General features: G+C 45.1%; 1 non-coding gene across 1 annotated transcript; it reads right to left on the reverse strand.

Annotated features, from left to right (window-relative positions):
- Positions 1 to 6,354: 6,354 nt before the first annotated feature.
- LOC132495576 (U6 spliceosomal RNA) lies at positions 6,355 to 6,458 on the reverse strand. Its single transcript, XR_009533305.1, has one exon. It is a non-coding gene; the product is annotated as a U6 spliceosomal RNA (small nuclear RNA).
- Between the last annotated feature and the right edge of the window lie 1,872 nt (positions 6,459 to 8,330).

The following is an 8,330-nucleotide window of genomic DNA, read 5'->3' on the forward strand; positions in this document are numbered from 1 at the left end:
TTACTGTATGACCCAGCAATCCCACTCCTAGACATATATCCAAAAGGATGGAAAACAGCTACTCAACCAAATACCTGTACAGGAATGTTCATAGTAGCACTATTTACAACAGCAATTGGTGGACACAACACATATATCCATCAATGGGTGAACAGATAAGCAAAATGTGGAATATATATACAACGGAATATTATTCAGCCTTACAAAGGAATGAAGTACTGATGCTTGCTACAGCATGGATGAACCTTGAAAACAGAAACCAGACACAAAAGGTTACATATTGTATGATTCCATTTACATGAGATAAAACATTCAGAACAGGTAAATCCATCCAGACACAAAGCAGACGGATGGTTACCAGGGGCTGGAGGTGGGTGGGTGGTGGGTAGGAAGGGACTGCTTAGTGGGTACAGGGTTCTCTTCTGGGGAAATGAAAGGTTTTGAAACTAGATAGTGGTGGTGAATGTACAACAATGTGAACATATATTCATGCCTTTAGCGCATTGAATTATACACTTTAAGACAGCGTAAATTGTTAATTTCTGTTATGTGAATTTCACTGCAATAAAAAACAAAGTACAATCTTCCCTTGATTTACACGTTAAGTGCATTTTCAGAGTTCAGTGAATATTAAAACCATGCAAGTAATGCTTGAGGTTTTGTATGTAAATACAAGTTAGGGTCCAGGTTCAGATAAATTATAAATAGATGTTTCTCCTCCAGGATCGTCTAGTGGGACAGTCAAATGTTGGGCAGGAATTTGTTGAGCAAAACAGCCCTGTCCCTTACAGAAGGTTTGGAGTCTCCATGCCTGTTTCCAGCGTGCGCTGCCCTTGGGGAAGTACAGCTGAGGCCGGTGGCCCAGGGGCAAGTGACAGTGCTCTCTGTCTTCGTCCTTCCAGCAGCTGCCACAGTCTATGCCCCCACCTGCCAGGTCCCTGTGTTCAGTGCCTCTGTGCTACCTCGCTGTTCTACTCCAGGAATGGCTAAAGGGAATCCCGGCGGCGAGAGCTGTGGGATAGCATTAAAAACTTTACACCCTCTCATCATTTAAAAGAGAAAGATGGTGCTTCATTCCCATGGTGATGGTTACGATCCTAATGCTCTTAGCAAGCCATAGGCTTTGGGACCTTGTGACATTTTGTTTTTGTTTTCCAAAGCACTAGCGCCAAAGCCAGGGCAATTAATACGCTGTTTCTTTGGTGGTGGAGAAAGATGCTACCGCTAATGCTGTTTGGCCTGATCAGGCTGGCTAGTCTTTTAGAAACTGTGTTCTCTTTGCTTTCCCTGCTTCACCTCCCCAAAGGCACCTTTGGGCCAGCCTTTCTCTGCGGTCAGCTGCAAGGCAGCCTACTGACAGCTTGGCTCTGGCAATGCCTCCCTGTTTAACCCACAAACCCTTGGGGAAGAATCTCCAAAATGGAGGTGCTAGGAGAGAGAACGGCCTGGAATGTGAAGAGTGTGACTGGTCAGTTCAGGCACGCCCTCAGGAATATGCTCTTCTTTGTTTCCTTTAAGACCTGCACTGTGTCTCTAGCTGCACATCTGAGGGGCCCTGTGAAGGGCCAGGCTGGGAAGGGCTGGGCACATGAGCACCTCTTGAGGACACAGGTCTTGTGTGGATCCACTGAGACCAGGCCAGGGGGACCCTGGGTTGGGCAGAGGATCCAGGCAAGAGGAAGGGTAGAGAGAGAGGACCCTGAACCAGCCCTGAGCCTGCCACTCGAGAAGCGAGAGGGAGGAACCTGGAAAGACCACATCCAGCATCTGGGAGTGATTTCCTCTGTCAAAACCAATACACGTCTCTGATGTTTTTTCTCTGAGCCCAGCTCTCTGCCTCTTGCCATCCTTTTCTTCAGATGTTTACCAGGAGCTCCAGGCCAGCCACGTGGCAGCAGCCTCATTTGTTTTTATTTAGTTTGTACGGATTTGTGCTGTTTTGTACATAAAAGGAACCAAACGAACATTAACCGCTAACCACTCGTAACCTGCCACGTGCATGTTCGAGCTTCATCTGTGCGCACACCTCCTCTGCGGGGGCAGACCGTGTGGGGTGCTTCTTCATTCGTTTGCATCATTTCACATACACCTGGCTTGCACTCTAACTGCCCAGGTAGAATTCTTTCATGAGAAAACATCACAGGCACCCTGGTCATCCTTTTATTGCCTGATGTCCACGGGATCCCAAATTTCCTTTTAGGTAAAGAACAATTTTCTAACCTTTCTTATCATACTTGTTATGTATATTCCTCCCAGAAGCAATTACCAAGTCAAAGCGTATGAACTCTGCCGCTCTATTTAGATGTTCCCAAATAATTCCAGAAGGATGAGCCCATTGCTCACTGCCCTTGGGGAACCAGGATACCTCTCTCGCTGTCATTGTTCAATCATTCATCCAGTACAGGTGTTTGCTGAGCAACTGCTGTGAGCAAGCATAACGTTAAAGCTGGGGGAATGGTGGCAAACAAGAGGCCCTCGTCCTTGACCTTGTGCCCCGCCCCCTGCAGTGGTTTCTCGAGCTACAGTCCTGGATCACCACACTGGAATCCCCTGGGGGTGGGTACTTAACAAAATTGCAGATTCCTGGGACTCCCCCCCCCACCCCGCCACTGAATCAGAATCCCTAGGTACAGAGATCTGCATTTCCGATACAATTCCCCGATGCGCATTACATGTGAGCACAGCTGATCTAATGGAAATGAGCAAAAGTTCCCTTCTGCTCAGAAGGAAACAAGAAGGGCCCAGGATGGAATGTGGGAGACTGGGTTGATGGATCGGCTGGAGAAGGGAGATGACACAACTGTGCAGGTCTTCTTGACAGAAAGTCACCTCCTGCAGGACCCAGATAAAGCCACTGAACCAAGGGCAGGCTGTGATGAATGAGCCACCCGGGAAGATCATTTTGTGCTGCAGTGGGGTAGGTCCCTGCCACGGGTGGAGCGGCCTGGGCCACAGAGCAGGATTAGAGCATTTGCTGGTGTCCAGATCACGGTTTCAAATTAGTTGAGTGAAGCCAAGCAGCGCTGGGGAGGGGGAACATGTGGCCTGCTCAGCGATGGAGTCGTGCGGGGGCGAGTGCCCACCAGTTCTCTGTGTGCAGCCTGACCATTGTGCACGGTGGGCCAGCCAGCCTGTCTAGGAGGATGGCTACGCGGGTCAGGATGGATGAGATGGAGAGATGGAGAGAGGCGGCAGCAGCGGAGGAATCATCAGGCTGCTCTGCCAGGTCAGGGGAACGTCCAGACTTCACCGTGTAAACTGGGGCTGGCTTGGACTAGCTGTGTGGGAGTGGCTTGGGCATGCCGCCAAGCAGGATGGGCAGGGCTAACGCAAGCTGTGGCTCTGGGACGGAGGAGCTATAAACCTGAAATAGTCTAGTGTGGGGTCCCAGGAACTGCCCCAGGCTTGTGACAGCCAGGGGCCAAAATTGAGATGTGCTTATCTTTCTCCAGATAGGGCTGACCCCCTAAATGACATGCCAACCTGGAGAGTTGGTGTTTCCCATAGTGCACAGCTTCTGAATGGCACAGCTTCTGAATTGACCAGACACACACGCCCAAGATTCTTTTGGCATTTTTTGGGGATGCTGTCATTGAACGATGACCCTGGTCCCAGTGGTAGACTCAGCTTTTGTATATTTCCCTATTTGGAACAGCCTCCTTGAGGTGGTGTAAGTTTGTGCCCCCAAACCAAAAGCAGGCGGGGGCCCTACTGCATTGCTCTCAATAGATACCAGCTTCCCTTTTGCATGGATTGCACGCAGCAAGCTGCGTTTCTGATTTTGCCCAGATTAGCAGTTGGTCCAGCATCCGTTTTCATTAAAGCCTGAGTTACTGCACATGGTACAGTTTGAGTTCCAGTTTGGAGATGCTCCATGTGTGCCTCTATTTCTTAATTCAGGAAAATGATCATCAGTTATTTTTTTCTGGCCTAACCCTATGGTCTGATCACTAAGGGCAAATTAGTCAACCCAGCACAGGCCATGGATGGTCTTTGGATGTCAAAGTGACTTCTTGGGGGCACAGAAGGGAAGGCCTCCAGACATACAATTCCCCAGGGCCTTTCTACCAAACACTGAGATCTGCTCACATCATCTCATCAGGGGCAGCTCATGTTTTCCATCCACTTGGGGTGGTGGTGAGGATGAGTCTTGCTATAGAAAGACCACGCCAGCACACAGGAAGTACCTGTGATCTCACTCATGTGAACTCAGACTGCTTTCCATCTGTGCTGGGAAAGAGAGCATGTGTGTACGTGTGCAAGTGTATGTTTCCTCAAAGAGCACAACTGTAGTCTTCGGTTGAAAAGTAGAGAGCTAACACAAACAATTGGGGAAGAACATCTATTGATCAATAGTGATGCTGCATTTGGTGTCTGCTTGAAAGGAATCATTAATTGTAAATCACCAAAAAGAGAACAGAGGAGAGAGCATACACTTTCCACCCTTGAATCTCTCACTGTTGCCTTTCACAGGAACAGTTTCTCATGCAGAAAAATCTGTTTTCAGTTGGACTGAAAAGCTGCCCCTTGAGTCATAAATGTCTCTATATTTGTAAGGCTCTTCACAGTTGACAAAGCATTTTTGCAAAGTTTTCTCATTTGATCCTACCCACACGGGAGGAGTGGCTAACCCAAGACTGCACAGCTAGAAAATGGCACAGTGGAGCTGGATTCAGCCTCAGAGGAGTCCCTGTTCAGTTTGGGTGGCAGCTGAAGCTCTAAGACCAAGGCTGCCGTGGTAGTGGAGAGGCTGTTGAACTTGACGTAGGAGAGGCCCATAGTTTACATCTTGCCCTGCACTTTGACTCTAGGGAAACTCTCAGCCTCATTTCCCCTCCTGGGTGGAGGATGGTGAAGCAGACCTATCTCAGCAAACAAAAATGGTAAAGTGAGCTTTCGTATCCTATGTACAAACGGACTGTGCAAATATCAAAACAACAAAAAATGGAGTCCTGGAATAGTTTTTAGATACAACCACTCATCTGACCCTTTACTCTCAGAAGCAAGTCAGTTTCACCTCCCCCAAAGGTGGGTCATGCCCACAACACCTGTTAGCCCCCCACAAGGAGGGATGACCCCCGCTGAACAGCCAAAATCGAGTATCAGCAGATTTGCTTCAGCAAGGATGTTTCCTGGTTTCTGGGCGATTGTGGCCATCCCTGGGACTCAAGGGTCATCCTCAGAATCATGCAAGTTAATAATATTAATATGAATATGAAGCAAGGGCCTCTGTAGACTCAATGTTTCATTGTTTCAATGCATTTTGATATTAAATGAATAAGTAATGTGAATTACATCTAAACGACTGAAATATGCAAGTCGGCATCTGTTCTTTTTAAGTCAACAACTCGAGCTTATTATTAATACCATTATTATTAAAGGCTACAGACATAGTCTTTTCCATAGCCATTTCTTCAATCAGGAAAGTAATCTTTTTTAAAATATATTTTTAAACATCTTTATTGGAGTATAATTGCTTTACAATATTGTGTTAGTTTCTGCTGTATAACGAAGTGAATCAGTTATACATAGACATATATCCCCATATCCCCTCCCTCTTGTGTCTCCCTCCCTCCCACACTCCCTATTCCACTCCTCTAGGTGGTCACAAAGCACGGAGCTGATCTCCCTGTGCTATGTGGCTGCTTCCTACTAATCATCTATTTTACATTTGGTAGTGTATATATGTCCATGCCACTCTCTCACTTCATTGCAGCTTACCCTTCCCACTCCCCAAGTCCTCACTCTACGTCTGCATCTTTATTACTGTCCTGCCCCTAGGTTCTTCAGAATCATTTTTTTCCTTAGATTCCATATATATGTGTTAGCATATGGTATTTGTTTTTCTCTTTCTGACTTACTTCACTCTGTATGACAGACTCTAGGTCCATCCACCTCACTACAAATAATTCAATTTCATTTCTTTTTATGGCTGAGTAATATTCCATTGTATATATGTGCCACATCTTCTTTATCCATTCATCTGTCGATGGACACTTAGGTCGCTTCCATGTCCTGGCTATTGTAAATAGAGCTGCAATGAACATTTTGGTACATGACTCTTTTTGAATTATGGTTTTCCCAGGGTATATGCCTAGTAGTGGGATTGCTGGGTCAAAGGGTAGTTCTATTTTCAGTTTTTTAAGGAACCTCCATACTGTTCTCCATAGTGGCTGTATCAATTTACATTCCCACCAACAGTGTAAGAGGGTTCCCTTTTCTCCACACCCTCTCCAGCATTGATTGTTTGTAGAGTTTTTGAGGATGGCCATTGTGTGGTGTGAGTGATACCTCATTGTAGTTTTGATTTGCATTTCTCTAATGATTAGTGGTGTTGAGCATCCTTTCATGTGCAAAAATATGGAACACTTCATGAATTTGTGTGTCATCCTTGCGCAGGGGCCATGTTAAACTCTGTATCGTTCCAATTTTAGTATATGTGCTGCCGAAGTGTTCACAAGAATGCAATCTTAATTTGTCACTATCTGATGATCACTGAGCTACATTATTGGTTTCTTATTTATACATGTATTCAATGCCTATCATCTCTGGACACAGGTGAACAGCTAATATTACTAAGAATATCACTCTGAGCGAAGCTTCCATTTCTTTGTTTCCTTTGTAAATAATTATGCTAAATTTGTACCAACCATCTCCCCCATATTTCCCCGAATTTCCATATGTGGAACTGAGCTGATTTAATAAAATAGACCAAAGATGCAGGCACCTTTTTCTTCTTGCCTGGCTAAATTGACCACAGTGCACCTCAGAGGCAACTAGCCATACAGGGCAGAGAGTACTTGACTGCAATGTGCAAGCTGAACTTCAGAGCGTCAACTTCCCCACTGTTAGACTGACAGCAAGCTCCTCGGCGGGCGAGAGGAGCAGCTCCCTTTTGCACACAATCAGCACCAGCTGTAGTCCAATTAAACTCAACAGTGAACAGGTGTTCACTGTAATGACTTCCACACAAAAGCATGCTTCCACTTAGTACTCTTTACATCCGATACACTCACAGCCCCACTGAAAGGGAGTAGTAGAAAATGAGATGGAATTCAGTGGAGGAAAAACAGCAACCCACAAACTTGTCCATAATCAGCATCAGAAGCCTCAATTAGCCTCAACATTTCACAGGTGTCCACAGGAGAGTAATTTATGCAGAACCTACTCGAGTCAATTGTCCCTTAAGAAGTTCTTTGAAAATATTTTGAAGTTTTTCAAATTCAGGTAGCTCACTCATATTACTACCCCAGTACTGTTATTACCACTACTTCTTTTTTTTAACATCTTTATTGGAGTATAATTGCTTTAAAATGTTGTGTTAGTTTCTGCTGTATAACAGAGTGAATCAGCTATATGTATACATATATCCCCATATCTCCTCCCTCTTGCATCTCCCTCTCACCTTCCCTATCCCAGCCCTCTAGGTGGACACAAAGCACTGAGCTGATCTCCCTGTGCTATGGGGCTGCTTCCCACTAGCTATCTATTTTACATTTGGTAGTGTATATGTGTCCATGCCACTCTCTCACTTCGTCCCAGCTTACCCTTCCCCCTCCCCGTATCCTCAAATCCATTCTCTACGTCTACATCTTTATTCCTGTCCTGCCCCTAGTTTCTTCAGAACCATTTTTTTTTTTAGATTCCATATATGTGTGTCAGCATATGGTATTTGTTTTTCTTTCTGGCTTAACTTCAGTCTGTATGACAGACTCTAGGTCCATCCACCTCACTACAAATAACTCAATTTCATTTCTTTTTATGGCTGAGTAATATTCCACTGTATATATGTGCCACATTTTCTTTATCCATTCATCTGTTATGGACACTTAGGTGTATCCATGTCCTGGCTATTGTAAATAGTGCTGCAATGAACATTGTGGTACATAACTCTTTTTGAATTATGGTTTTCTCAGGGTATATGCCCAGTAGTGGGATTGCTGGGTCGTAGGGTAGTTCTATTTTTAGTTTTTTAAGGAACCTCCATACCATTCTCCATAGTGGCTGTATCAATTTACATTCCCACCAACAGTGCAAGAGAGTTCCCTTTTCTCCATACCCTCTCCAGCATTGATTGTTTGTAGATTTTTTGATGATGGCCATTGTGCGGTGTGAGGTGATACCTGATTGTAGTTTTGATTTGCATTCCTCTAACGATTAGTGATGTTGAACATCCTTTCATGAATTTGTTGGCAATCTGTATATCTTCTTCGGAGAAATGTCTATTTAGGTCTTCTGCCCATATTACCACTATCTTATGGCTTTCAGGAGTCTACCGTGCTGGACATGCATGGGCAGAAATATTAATTACATTCATGTACACCCTAAAA

This window comes from Mesoplodon densirostris, chromosome 8 (genome assembly GCF_025265405.1).
Source record: "Mesoplodon densirostris isolate mMesDen1 chromosome 8, mMesDen1 primary haplotype, whole genome shotgun sequence".
In the NCBI taxonomy this organism is placed as follows: Eukaryota; Metazoa; Chordata; class Mammalia; order Artiodactyla; family Ziphiidae; genus Mesoplodon; species Mesoplodon densirostris.